This window comes from Scyliorhinus torazame, chromosome 2 (genome assembly GCF_047496885.1).
Source record: "Scyliorhinus torazame isolate Kashiwa2021f chromosome 2, sScyTor2.1, whole genome shotgun sequence".
Classification (NCBI taxonomy): domain Eukaryota; kingdom Metazoa; phylum Chordata; class Chondrichthyes; order Carcharhiniformes; family Scyliorhinidae; genus Scyliorhinus; species Scyliorhinus torazame.
In genome coordinates this window covers 34,369,036-34,381,226 of record NC_092708.1, presented here as the reverse complement: position 1 = coordinate 34,381,226, position 12,191 = coordinate 34,369,036, and the positions used below count along the sequence as shown (strand labels likewise).

At 44.7% G+C, this 12,191-nt stretch overlaps 1 long non-coding RNA gene across 1 annotated transcript in view; it reads right to left on the bottom strand.

Annotated features, from left to right (window-relative positions):
- LOC140407758 (uncharacterized) overlaps nucleotides 1-10,416 on the bottom strand; it is a 99,200-nt gene extending 88,784 nt beyond the window's left edge. The window contains exons 1-2 of the long non-coding RNA XR_011939781.1: nucleotides 10,083-10,416; nucleotides 8,580-8,926 (exon numbers count right to left, since the gene is read on the bottom strand). This is a non-coding gene — a long non-coding RNA (uncharacterized lncRNA). The remainder of the gene's footprint in view (nucleotides 1-8,579; nucleotides 8,927-10,082) is intronic.
- Nucleotides 10,417-12,191: the final 1,775 nt, after the last annotated feature.

Sequence of the window (12,191 nt, the reverse complement as noted above, 5' to 3'; positions counted from 1 at the left end):
CGGCAACCGGCGCAGGCGGGATTCACGCCAGCTGACGCCGATTCTCCGACCTGGCGGGGGTCGGAGAATCCCGCCCTTGGTCTTCTTATTTGAGGAATAATGTGGTGGCTTTGGAGGCAGTTCACAGCAGGTTCATCAGATTGATTCCGGGGATGAAAAAGTTGACGTATGTGGCGAGATTTAAACAGTTTTGGCTTGTACTCACTGGAGTTTAAAAGGTTGACAGGGAATCTGATCGAGGTGTATAAAATACTAAAAGGTATTGATAAAGTAAACGTAGACCAAATGTTCCCCCTTGTGGAGATAATCTAGAACGAGAGGTCACAGATGTAGATTGAGAGGTGGTAGATTTAGTACTGAGATGAGGAGGAACTACTTCTCGTGGAGGGTGATGAATTTGCAAAACATGTTGCCCCATAGTGTGGTGGAATCTGAGTGATTAAATGGTTTCAAGAAGGAGATAGATATATTTCTGGCACAAAACGGATTAAAGGGGTATGGGCAACTGGCAGGTAGGTGGATTTGAGACCAGGAAGAGATCAGCCTTGATCTGACTGACTGAAGGAGCAGGCTCAAAGGGTTGAGCTGCCTACTTCCGCTCCTAATTCCCATGTTCCTATGTTCTTTTGAAAAAGGTGAGTGGAAATTTGGAACTCTCTCCTACTAACAGTTTATGAGACTGGGTCAGTTGAAAATTTCAGAGCACTAAGATTGACAGCTTCTCATTTGGGTCAAGAATGGAGTCATATAGTTTAGTACAGAAGATGGCCATTCAGTCTCCTGAAATTGTGCCCACACTCTGATCGAACAATTCACCTAGTCTCACTCTCCTGCCTTACTCCAGCAAATACTTTCTTTTCAGATGATTACCACCACCCCCCCCCACCACACGCCCATGGGGATCCCGGCGGCGTTGAGTGGCTACAATGGAAAATCCCATTGACAAGTGCAGGGAAAGTGAAATCCTGCCATCAGCGAATGGCGCGCCGCCGAGAAACACCCGGCTGGGCAACCGGAGAATCCCACCCAAGATCTGATTAAACGGTAAAAGTTTGATTGGTTGAATTACCTACTCGTGTTCCTATCCTGATTCTACCCCAGTGATGCTGCTAAATTGGCAGAAGAGGGGTAGAATACCTTTCCCAAGATTTGTATAAGCTTGCTGAAGTCTACAGGGAAGATGATTGATTGATTGATTGATTGGCTCTCCTCAATATTGATGAGGAGTGCTAACTCATAGCACATTTTCCCAATAGTAAAATAAAGCCTTCCAGGACAGGTGTTGCTTAGGCTAGGTGCTGCTTAATTTCCAATTTCTAAAGAGCAATCCTTACTGTACTGGTGTAAATTTTCAAATTTCCCTTAAAAGTAATAGGAACAGGAGTAGGCCATTCGTTCCCTCAGGCCTGCGCACCATTCAAATTTTGTTCCTGGTTGGTCCGCAGCCCAACTCCGATACCTGCCTTAGCTTCATATCCCTTGATTCAAAAGAAACCTATTAAACTGAGTATTGAAGAAACCATAACCCAGTATCCACAGTTTTATTGATGATAAAATTCCAGATTCCAGGACCCTTCCTGATTTTATTGACTATATAGGTTTGGCTCCAATTTTACCACTATGCCCGCTCCTTTTCGATTCCCTCAGCAGAAAATTATCTCACCTATTGAATCCTTTTAACATTCTAAAAAGGGCACTATAAATGAAAATATATCCAGCTGTATGCTTTTCATGTACCTGTGGCATTATGGTCTGCGGGATCTTATGAAATGGCAATATTTTGCACTGATGCGTTTCAAAGACCTCGCCCATTCTTTCTTCCCTCTCCTGGAAATGAAATGAAAATTGCTTATTGTCACAAGTAGGCTTCAATGAAGTTACTGTGAAAAGCCCCTAGTCACCAAATTCCAATGCCTGTTTGGGGAGGCTGTTACGGGAATTGAACTGAGCTGCTAGCCTGCCTTGGTCTGCTCTCAAAGCCAGCGATTTAGCCCTGTGCTAAACATCCCCAGAAGGTGAATAACTTTTCGTAACAAATGGAGACCTAATCATGAGCTTGCTTTCATTGGTAAGATCGGAAATCATTACACTGGTTTAAAACAGCCTTTAGGACTTATATAACCGGGTGCCACAGTTAAGAATCAGGGACAAAAATCTCTTGGTCATTATACTGGAACAGGGAAAAAGTGTGGCTGGAGGAAGGGTACTTGTTGCTGATCCCTCTCATCTCTGAACTCCTCGAACATGGATTCAATGTTTGCTTTAATCACCCAATGCTTGCCCCTTCTACCTTGCTTTGTAGGTTATTGGCAACATTTATCATTTTTCAGATGCAACAGTTTTTCCCAACATCTGTTCTCAATCATATTTCGCTGGATTTCTAACAATTGGAATGATATACCATAATAATCGCTTATTGTCACAAGTAGGCTTCAATGGAGTTACTGTGAAAAGCCCTTCGTCGCCACATTCCAGCGCCTGTTCGAGAAGCTGGTGCAGGAATTGAACTTGCGCTGCTGGCCTTGTTCTGCATTACAAGCCAGCTGTTTAGCCTCCTGTGCTAAACCAGCCCGTTTCCAGCATTCAACATCGAATTGCTTAATTATTCTGTAAAAGTGGTCGGGGTGGCAATTAATGCAAGTGGATTTGATCCGAGCTTTGGTTATGAGTTGATCTTAGCCAGGATTTCAGTAGGGAAGCTACAATTGAATGCAGTATCTTGTGGCAATCCAGTAGCGCTTGCTGAGTTGTGTGTTGTGCATGTGTGTGCATGTTGACCTGGATGATGGCAGAATCACATCTGTTAGAGATGGAGTAACACTGCGGAATTCTGCATCAGCGGGATCCTCTGCTTCGTCGGCAGGATCCCATGGTCGCTGGTTTGCAGGAAGGGAGAAGCCCACTGCCGGCAGGGGCACGCCGCGCGGGAAAACGGGGCTGGCGGGACGGAGAATCCCGCCCACAGTTTCTCAAATTCTATCTTGATTTACAAGTAATGAAAATTGGACATTTGGAAGGGATACAGAAATCTTTCACCATGTAAAGCTATTCCTGGGAAATCCAACTAAGAAGGAACTCTTAAAAGGCAGTAAGTCTCGAACAGGGAGAGGGGAGTTGCAATAGACTGATAAGGCACTTGTTCAAAAAGAGGGAAGAAGATGAAACAGCAAAAGACCACTGACAAAGAGAGGATTAGTGCTTGCCACATACAAGCTAATAGCTTTGCTCGTCACCTCAGAATTGGTAGATGTTATTTTCTCAATGTAATGTAAAGTTTTTCCCAATGCGTTTCATAAAATGTGTTGATTGAATTCATCTCTCGAGGTAAAGATTTTTAAAAATAAATTTAGCGTACCCAATTCTTATTATTTTTTCCAATTAAGGGGCAATTTAGCGTGCCCAATCCACCCTACCAGCACATTGTTTGGGTTGTGGAAGTGAGACCCACGCAGACACGGGGAGAATGTGCAAACTCCACACGGACAGTGACCCAGAGCCGGGATTCGAACCCAGGTCCTCAGCGCCGCAGTCCCAGTGCTAATCACCGTGCTGCCCCCAAGTGGTAAAGATTTTTAATGCAGTTCTTGAAGTGTGGGTGCCACTGACAATTCAGCATTTATTGCCCACCCCTAGCTGACTTGAGAACATTGAGAATAGAGGATTAGATAGGGTGGACAGTGAGAGCCTTTTTCCTCGGATGGTGATGTCTAGCACGAGGGGACATAGCTTTAAATTGAGGGGAGATAGATATAGGACAGATGTCAGAGGTAGGTTCTTTACTCAGAGAGTAGTAAGGGTGTGGAATGCCCTGCCTGCAACAGTAGTGGACGCACCAACATTAAGGGCATTTAAATGGTCATTGGATAAACATATGGATGATAAGGGAGTAGTGTAAATGGGCTTTAAAGTGGTTTCACAGGTTGGCGCAACATCGAGGACCGAAGGGCTTGTACTGCGCTGTAATGTTCTTTGTTCTATGTTCTAATAGACCACACAGTCACACCAGGTAGGTGCAACACAAGGTAGGAGCTTGATAACAATCCAATATCGATTCACTTTCACCACTTACCACGTTGTGAGATTTGAACTCATGCACCCTGAGTTGCTAGTTCAAGGTGACGACCATCTTGCGCATTCCCCAGTAATAAAGAAACATTAATAACGACTGCATTTCCCTTTAACAAGAGAAATTGTGCTGTGTGATACTTTAGTTCAAAGAATGTATATCACTCCCATGAGTATACTCCTGAAGGAAAGTGATGTGCGTGGTGAGTTATGCAATCCCTTGGGAGATCCCAACAGCAACAGATTCAGCTTAAAACACAGAAAGGTGACCGAGCAGGAGCATATGCGAGCTTTATTCTGCCGAATGAATGGTGCTTAGTTATGCAAAGATGCTAACCAGTGTTTATTATAATTATTTATCCATCTATGCGCCAAGCAGGTGTGTCCACTGAGAACTGTGGCATGCTGTGAAATATCTCATCATTTTTTTTGATAAAAATAATTAATTTTTTTCTTCCAACTTTGAAGACGTCTGGGAGGAAATGTAATATGATTTTAAAACCCTGAACTTTACGATGGCTGTCAATATAGAATGCCATTCTGTGAACATCTCTCAGTTGTTCTTTCAGTTTTTGCATCAATTCTCCTTCTTAATCAGTCCCTTGCGATCAGTTGCTTCCACTCTGATTTGCTGGGTTCTAAAATGCAGTCCGCGATCTGCAGACTCCGCCACATGAGGGCCAGGCGGTGCTGAAAGGGTCGGGCTGGTGAATTGTTTGGACGTTTGTGTGCTCCCTCAACTTTGCCTCTGCATGTCCCCAATGATGTCTCTCAATGTGTCCGGTGCCTTCCCAAACAAACCTCCATTTTGGTTGTTCACAATCCAGGGACTGGCATGAGCATCGGTTATATTTAGAGGCTCAGATATTACAGCTGATTGGAAGCATCCTCTCTGCTGGCCAAATTCAGATTCAGAAGGTACAAACAAATCTGGCTATGTATGATGGCAAGCCACTGGAAGGTGGGTGTGCTAGAATAACATCATACCTGAAATAATGGGCTGCATTTTACGTGCCTCTTGCGGATGTGTTTTCAGCAGGGAGGTAAGTAAAATAGGACAGGTGCCCACCATACCACCTTCCCACCCACCCCTGAGCTAACCCTCAAATACAGGGGGTGGGCAGGTACCAAAGTCAGCTGCCTACCAGCCATTCTCCAATAAATAATTAGGGGTCAATTGAGCTTGGTAACAAGGCAATTAACCCCAATAGCATGCTGCCCACGCCATAAAATGGTTGATTTGAGCAGTTGGGCGGGAGCGGGCCGCGTGTAATAACCCTCATGAAACCCAGGGCGGGCGACCTGATTGATCTCCCCATGGGACTTGTGGAATACGAGCTCCCCAGCTAATTGATAGAGGCCCATTGGCTGAGGCTCATCGAAATCACCTCTTAAAAGTCGTCCCGGATTGGGATCAGCATTATCGGTTGTCCCGGTTGGGACCTTTGTGCTGTATGCCATGTTACGGCCTTTTCTATTGGCTGAAAATAAATTCTTGCTTTGATGTGGGCAGCACGGTAGCACAGTGGTTAACACAAGACGTGCTTGTTAGGTGAATTGGACATTCTGAATTCTCCCTCAGTGTGCCCGAACAAGCGCCAGAATGTGGCAACTGGGAGATTTCCGCAGTAACTTCATTGCAGTGTTAATGTAAGCCTACTTGAGACACTAATAAAGATTATTATTATTATTTACCTTATTGAATCTCCTGAGCTGTTACACAGTTGCGATTCTGGATGTCCTGTACGCAGCTGGATTACCCAGCACAAGAGCAAGGTCAGCGAGATTTTAAAATTATCACTTTTCAGAAGACCTTTGACACAGGCATGGAATTTTGGACCCAGTGTACCGAACACATGCGTTACTTCTTCCAGGCAAATAGTATTGTTGGAGATGACCAGCAAAAGGTAATACTCTTGCCACCAATGGAGCCGCAACTTTTAGCATAATTAAAAACCACCCAGCAACCCCAGACTCAAAATCCTTCAGCAAACTCGTGGAACTTGTCACAAATCATTTTGACTTTAAACCAATGGTACCAATTTATCATGGCTGGGCGAACCCCGGGGGAAACAGTCTCGGAATTCCCAATGTTCCAGATCCTTCGATCTGGTTGAAGGATCCTTACTCTGGAAGCCCACAAGCAAACACGGCAAGGTTTGCTTTGCAAGCTTCCTGCATGGCAAGTCTGCCACCCATCATTTAGTGAATACCTGCCCAGTGCAATGAGTTCCTTAAATGGGTATTAATTGTCAACTTCAGATCTTCAATTTGTGTTGGGGCAAGAAGCCCGCCCACAAGCCTTCCTGCCAGAAGCTTAATCGGGGCAGAGGCAGGAGCCACCTGCTAACTTCCCGCCTGATTGAATGCCTCCCGCCAACAAATTCGCCACAGGCCTTAAATTCCACCCAAACGCTCAAAACGTTAGAAGGATGAAGCAGATTATTCAGTGGCAGAGAGAGGGACAGTTGGATTAATGTTTTGTGCGAGGCCCTTCATCAGTGTCATGATATTCAAACACACACATCATGATGGACACACCAACAGACAAATCAGAGCACACAACACCACAACCAATCACACACAAGGACAGCAACCACATAAAAGCACGAGCACGACACCTAGTGGACAATAGGTCTGGGGACAAAGACACGGACAAGACCTGTTACAAGATCACAAACAGGGAATCCCCACGTGCAGAGTATCAAGACAAAACTGTACATAGAAAGTTTAAATAAAATAGCGTTGTACCATATACAACCGTGTTGGCTCATCTGTGTGTCAGAACGCCCAACACCACATGGTACAGGAGTGGATCGATACCTGCCAACTAACCTGCCATTCTGGACATGGACCGCACTGACAAACCGCAGCCGTTGCAAGTCACGGGGAACCTAGGTACCAATTGGAAGCTCTTCAGGCAGCGATTTGACCTGTACATCCGAGCCAACGAAAAACAGAGTGCCTCGGATGAAATGAAGATTGCAATGCTCCTCTTCTACGCAGGTCAGCACGCCCTCGATGTCTTCAACTCACTGGTGTTCGAAGAAGACGAAAACCAATCCAAGTATGACACGGTCATCCTCAAACTGGACCAGCACTTTAAGGTTGAAGTGAATGAAAGTTTTGAAAGATACCTCTTTCAGCAACGCCTGCAAGGTAAGGAGGAGCTTTTTCAACCCTTTTTGACGCACCTCCGAATTCTAGCGCAGTCCTTCGGTTACGGCAGCACCACAGAGTCCATGATCAGGGACCAGATTGTTTTTGACGTTGCCTCTAGTGGCCTACGCCAGCAGCTTCTTAAAATAAAAAGCCTCACCTTAGCGTCTGCTGTGGAAGCCTGTGTCCTCCACGAGAATGCAACCTGACGTTTTGCCCAATTTCAGGAGTCCGAGTTGGCACGGAGGGGGTCCCCAGCCATCGAATCGGCAAGCCAGGCCGCCCCCGACGCCGAACGCATCCAGGCCGTCGATTACTTCCCGACCCACGGCCCGGACGACAGCGGCCGCTTCCCGCGCTTTTTGCGGTCTCCCGCGCTGGTGCGCGCCAAAAATAACGGCCACATCGAGGGACGCACTGCGCAGGCGCGCCCACCGCAAGATCGCACTGCACATGCGCAGTGGCGCAACGAACGCCGTGACGTCATGACGTGCGGCAATTGTGGAGCTGTACACTTAAAAGGGCAATGTCCTGCTAAAAACCGACAGTGCCTCAGATGTGGCAAGATGGGCCACTATGCTGCCCACTGTCGTTCGGCTCAACCCATGGATCCTGCACATCCCCGACAATCTCGCAGACAAGTCAGGACCGTCCAGCCCACGCATCAAGACTTCCAGTTAAGTGATGCAGATGACCAGGATGCCTTCCGCGTTTCCGTCATCGATGTCAACAAGGTCAATGCCATCAATCCAGCCGATGAGTGGTGTGCCACCCTGACGGTCAACCCAAACTCGTCGCAAGCCCATTAGACTGGACTTATAACACCATTCATATGTCTAACAAGTTACACAATTTTATATGATAACCTGTTGTTGTTTATCGTTCCAGATATCGTCTGACTGGACCACTGTTCAAGTTTTTTTTCTCGTTCGCATTCATGTTCTGTTATGGTACAACCTTGTTCATGTGACGCACCCGACATCGCACCATGTAAATAGTTACGTCATATGCACATGCTGTACACAACACACACACACTCTTAGATGCACTCACGACGCGATCATATTTATTACCACGTAGGCACATATCTTTGTAAAAAGGGGGGATGTCATGATATTCAAACACACACATCATGATGGACACACCAACAGACAAATCAGAGCACACAACACCACAACCAATCACACACAAGGACAGCAACCACATAAAAGCACGAGCACGACACCTAGTGGACAGTAGGTCTGGGGACAAAGACACGGACAAGACCTGTTACAAGATCACAAACAGGGAATCCCCACGTGCAGAGTATCAAGACAAAACTGTACATAGAAAGTTTAAATAAAATAGCGTTGTACCATATACAACCGTGTTGGCTCATCTGTTTGTCAGAACGCCCAACACCACAATCAGAGGTTCCAGTGAAGTGTCTCTCCAAGCCTTTCTGTTTCAGGTATCGCTGGTGCTGCTATCCACTTCCAACAGTTTCAGCTTCGACTTCACAAAACAGAGTTTCAGGGGGTGTTCCATTTCCAAAGATCTGCTGCAAGATCAACTCATCCGGAAAACATGATGATCACAATGACAAGTGTTTGATCAGTCTGATTCACTGGCAAAGGTGACAATTCCGCCTCAGCTTTTCATGTATGGTAGATGTATAATAAACATCTTGCACATGAATCACCTGCTGTGCAATCAGTCTCACCTGGGAAAACAATCAGATCACAGGGCAGATACTGATAACATCCTCTCTGTAAATTTAACAGTAATCTGAATCTTAATGTACTAAAAATAGTTAACTTCCTGAGCTATCTCCCTGGTAATTTGATTGTTTTCATGCCTTTTTATAATGATGCACTTTCAGAGACTTCATTAATGAACAACAAAAGATTTGCTTACAAAGGATTTACAGGAGCAGCAGCTTGTCTGCTGCTTATTCTGGAATGCCTCCTGCTGAGGAGAGTTAGTCTCCCAGGAGAGATTCTCCACCCTGAGACCCAATTGGTCAGCCACACCAGGTGACCCTTACTCTGCTGTGTTGCCCTGAAAGGGACACTTTTCAACCTTGATGTTCTCAATATATCACTCAGTGGATTTCCAACTCTTTCCAGTTATTTTGAAAAATTAAGTTTGCAATCTCTTTCGGATGGGGCATTAAACCAATGATTGTTTAGTGGAAGTTTCCTTGGAATTTAAAATACAGGTGGAGGGTGAGAAGGTAAAATCAAACACTAGTGCTTTGTGCTTAAACAAAGGAGATTACAATGGGATGAGAGAAGAACTAGCTAAGGTAGACTGGGAGCAAAGACTTTATGGTGAAACAGTTGAGGAACAATGGAGAACCTTCGAAGCAATTTTTCACAGTGCTCTGCAAAGGTTTATACCAACAAAAAGGAAGGATCGTAGAAAGAGGGAAAATCGAACATGGATATCGAAGGAAATAAGGGAGAGTATCAAATTGAAGGAGAAAGCATACAAAGTGGCAAAGATTAGTGGGAGACTAGAGGACTGGGAAAATCTTTAGGGGGCAACAGAAAGCTACTAAAAAAGCTATAAAGAAGAGTAAGATAGATTATGAGAGTAAACTTGCTCAGAATATAAAAACAGATAGTAAAAGTTTCTACAAAGAAATGAAACAAAAAAGAGTGTTTTACAGCAATTAAGTACTTTGGACATTTTGATACTGTTGTGCTCAGCAAAGTGTAGCAGCCAATTTGTGCACAGCAAGCTCTTACAAAGAGCAACATGACAATAACCTGATATGCAGCTTTTTGTGATGTTCGTTCAGGGATCTATGTTGGCCAGGTCACTGGGGATAACTCTCCTACTCTCGTTCAAAATAATATAATGGGATCACTCACATCCACCGGAGGGTGTTGAGAAGACGACATTTTGAAGTCACATCGACCTCCATCAGTGCTGCACCAGAGAATTAGCTATGATTTTTCTACTCAATTCCTGGAATGGGATTTTAAGCCGCAATCTTTTGACTGAGACGCGGAGATGCCGGCGTTGGACAGGGGTGAGCACAGTAAGAAGTCTTACAACACCAGGTTAAAGTCCAACAGGTTTTGACTGGGAGGCAGATGTGTTACCCACAGCTGAAACATAAAAAGAAAATAAAGACTTAATTAAGAAAAACGCACAATAAGTTATCCTGTCACACCATTATGATCAACCAGTGCTGGGAGACACTTACATTGTAGCTGGGAACTTAACTTCCAGGGAAAATATATTCTGTTCCCATGGCAACCCTCAGACCTCAATGTTTAGTTCCAGTGATTGAGAACGTTTTTCAAAATCTTCTCAAGCATTTAATTTGTTTAGCCAAAGGTTAAATAGGTTGGACTAATTGCGAACCAAGTGGTTTTAAATCTTTTAAATCCAAAATATACCCAGCACGGTGGTGGAATCTTTCAGTTGTGCGTTACTGATAATTTTAAATAATTTGAGAATTATAATATGCTGAGTTCTCACTCAGTTGTATCCCAAGTCATAAAATTGTTCAGTTAATCATTCATTCCTCAAGTACAAGAGGAGGACTTGACATGGTATGTACTGTACATGTACCACTGAAGAATCATGTGTGCAATCAAATGATCGTAGCAACTAGTTCTGCTGCTTCAACTACGCCCCAGACAAATGTGTGGAGCTCATAAATTCCTTTGTTACCTCGATGGAAACTAAACATTCAAATTCCTCTGGTTCTTCTCCCCTTTGATTGGCAATTCTCATCTCCCCAGACGTTGCCCCCTATCCTAACCCTGAACTCCCATTTCTCTCTCCAGTCTCACATTCCTTTCCCTATGCCCTCCCGGTAAAATGCCACCGAACTGGCACCAAATTTAGTAATTCCTCTCAGGTCCAAAGCTCTGCTGCCCATATCCTGATCCATGCCAAATCTGACTCACCCATCATCATCGTCCTTGCCTCTTGGTCCAACAAAATAGGGTTATTCTCTCTTCCAGCCTCTTCCATTGGGGCTGGTTTAGCACACTGGGCTAAATCGCTGGCTTTTAAAGCAAACCAAGGCAGGCCAGCAGCCCAGTTCAATTCCCGTACCAGCCTCCCCGAACAGGTGCCGGAATGTGGTGACTAGGGGCTTTTTACAGTAACTTCATTTGAAGCTGACTTGTGACAATAAGCAATTTTCATTTTCATTGGGCAGAAAGTACAAAAGTCTGAGAACACCCACTAAAAAATTCAAAAACATCTTCTCCGCTGTTACCAGACTCCTAAATGACCCTCTTATGCACTGAACTGATCTTTCCATGCATCTTCTCCACTGTTATTAGCACAATACTCCGTATGCTTCACTCAATGTTTATGTCTATGTATTTACATTATGTATTTATCTTATGTCCTATGTTTTTCATGTATGGAATGATCTGCCTGAACTGTAGACAGAACAATACTTTTCACTGTACCTCGTTACATGTGACAATAAATCTAAATCTAAATAAGGTCATGGTTGATCTCATTGTAACCTCCCACCTGCCCCACAATAATCTTTCACCCCTTGTTTGCCAAGAATCAATCCACCTTTACCTTAAAAATATTCAAAGGCTCTGCTTCCAGAGACTCATGGCACTCTGAGAGAATAAAATGTCTCCACATCTCTGTCTTAAATGAGCGACCCCTTATTTTTAAACAGTCACCCCTGTTTGGCACGGTAGCACAGTGGGTAGCATTGTTGCTTCACAGCTCCAGGGTCCCAGGTTCAATTCCTGGCTTGGATTGCTGTCGGTGGAATCTGCACGTTCTCCCTGTGTCTGCGTGGGTTTGCTCTGGGTTCCTCCCACAAGTCCCAAATGACGTGCAATTAGGTAATTTGGACGTTCTGAATGCTCCCTCTGTGTACCCGAATAGGCGCTGGAATGTAGCGACTAGGGGCTTTTCACAGTAACTTCATTGCCGTGGAAGCTTTTATACTCGATATCCTGTCCGATGAAGGCAAACATGCCATATGC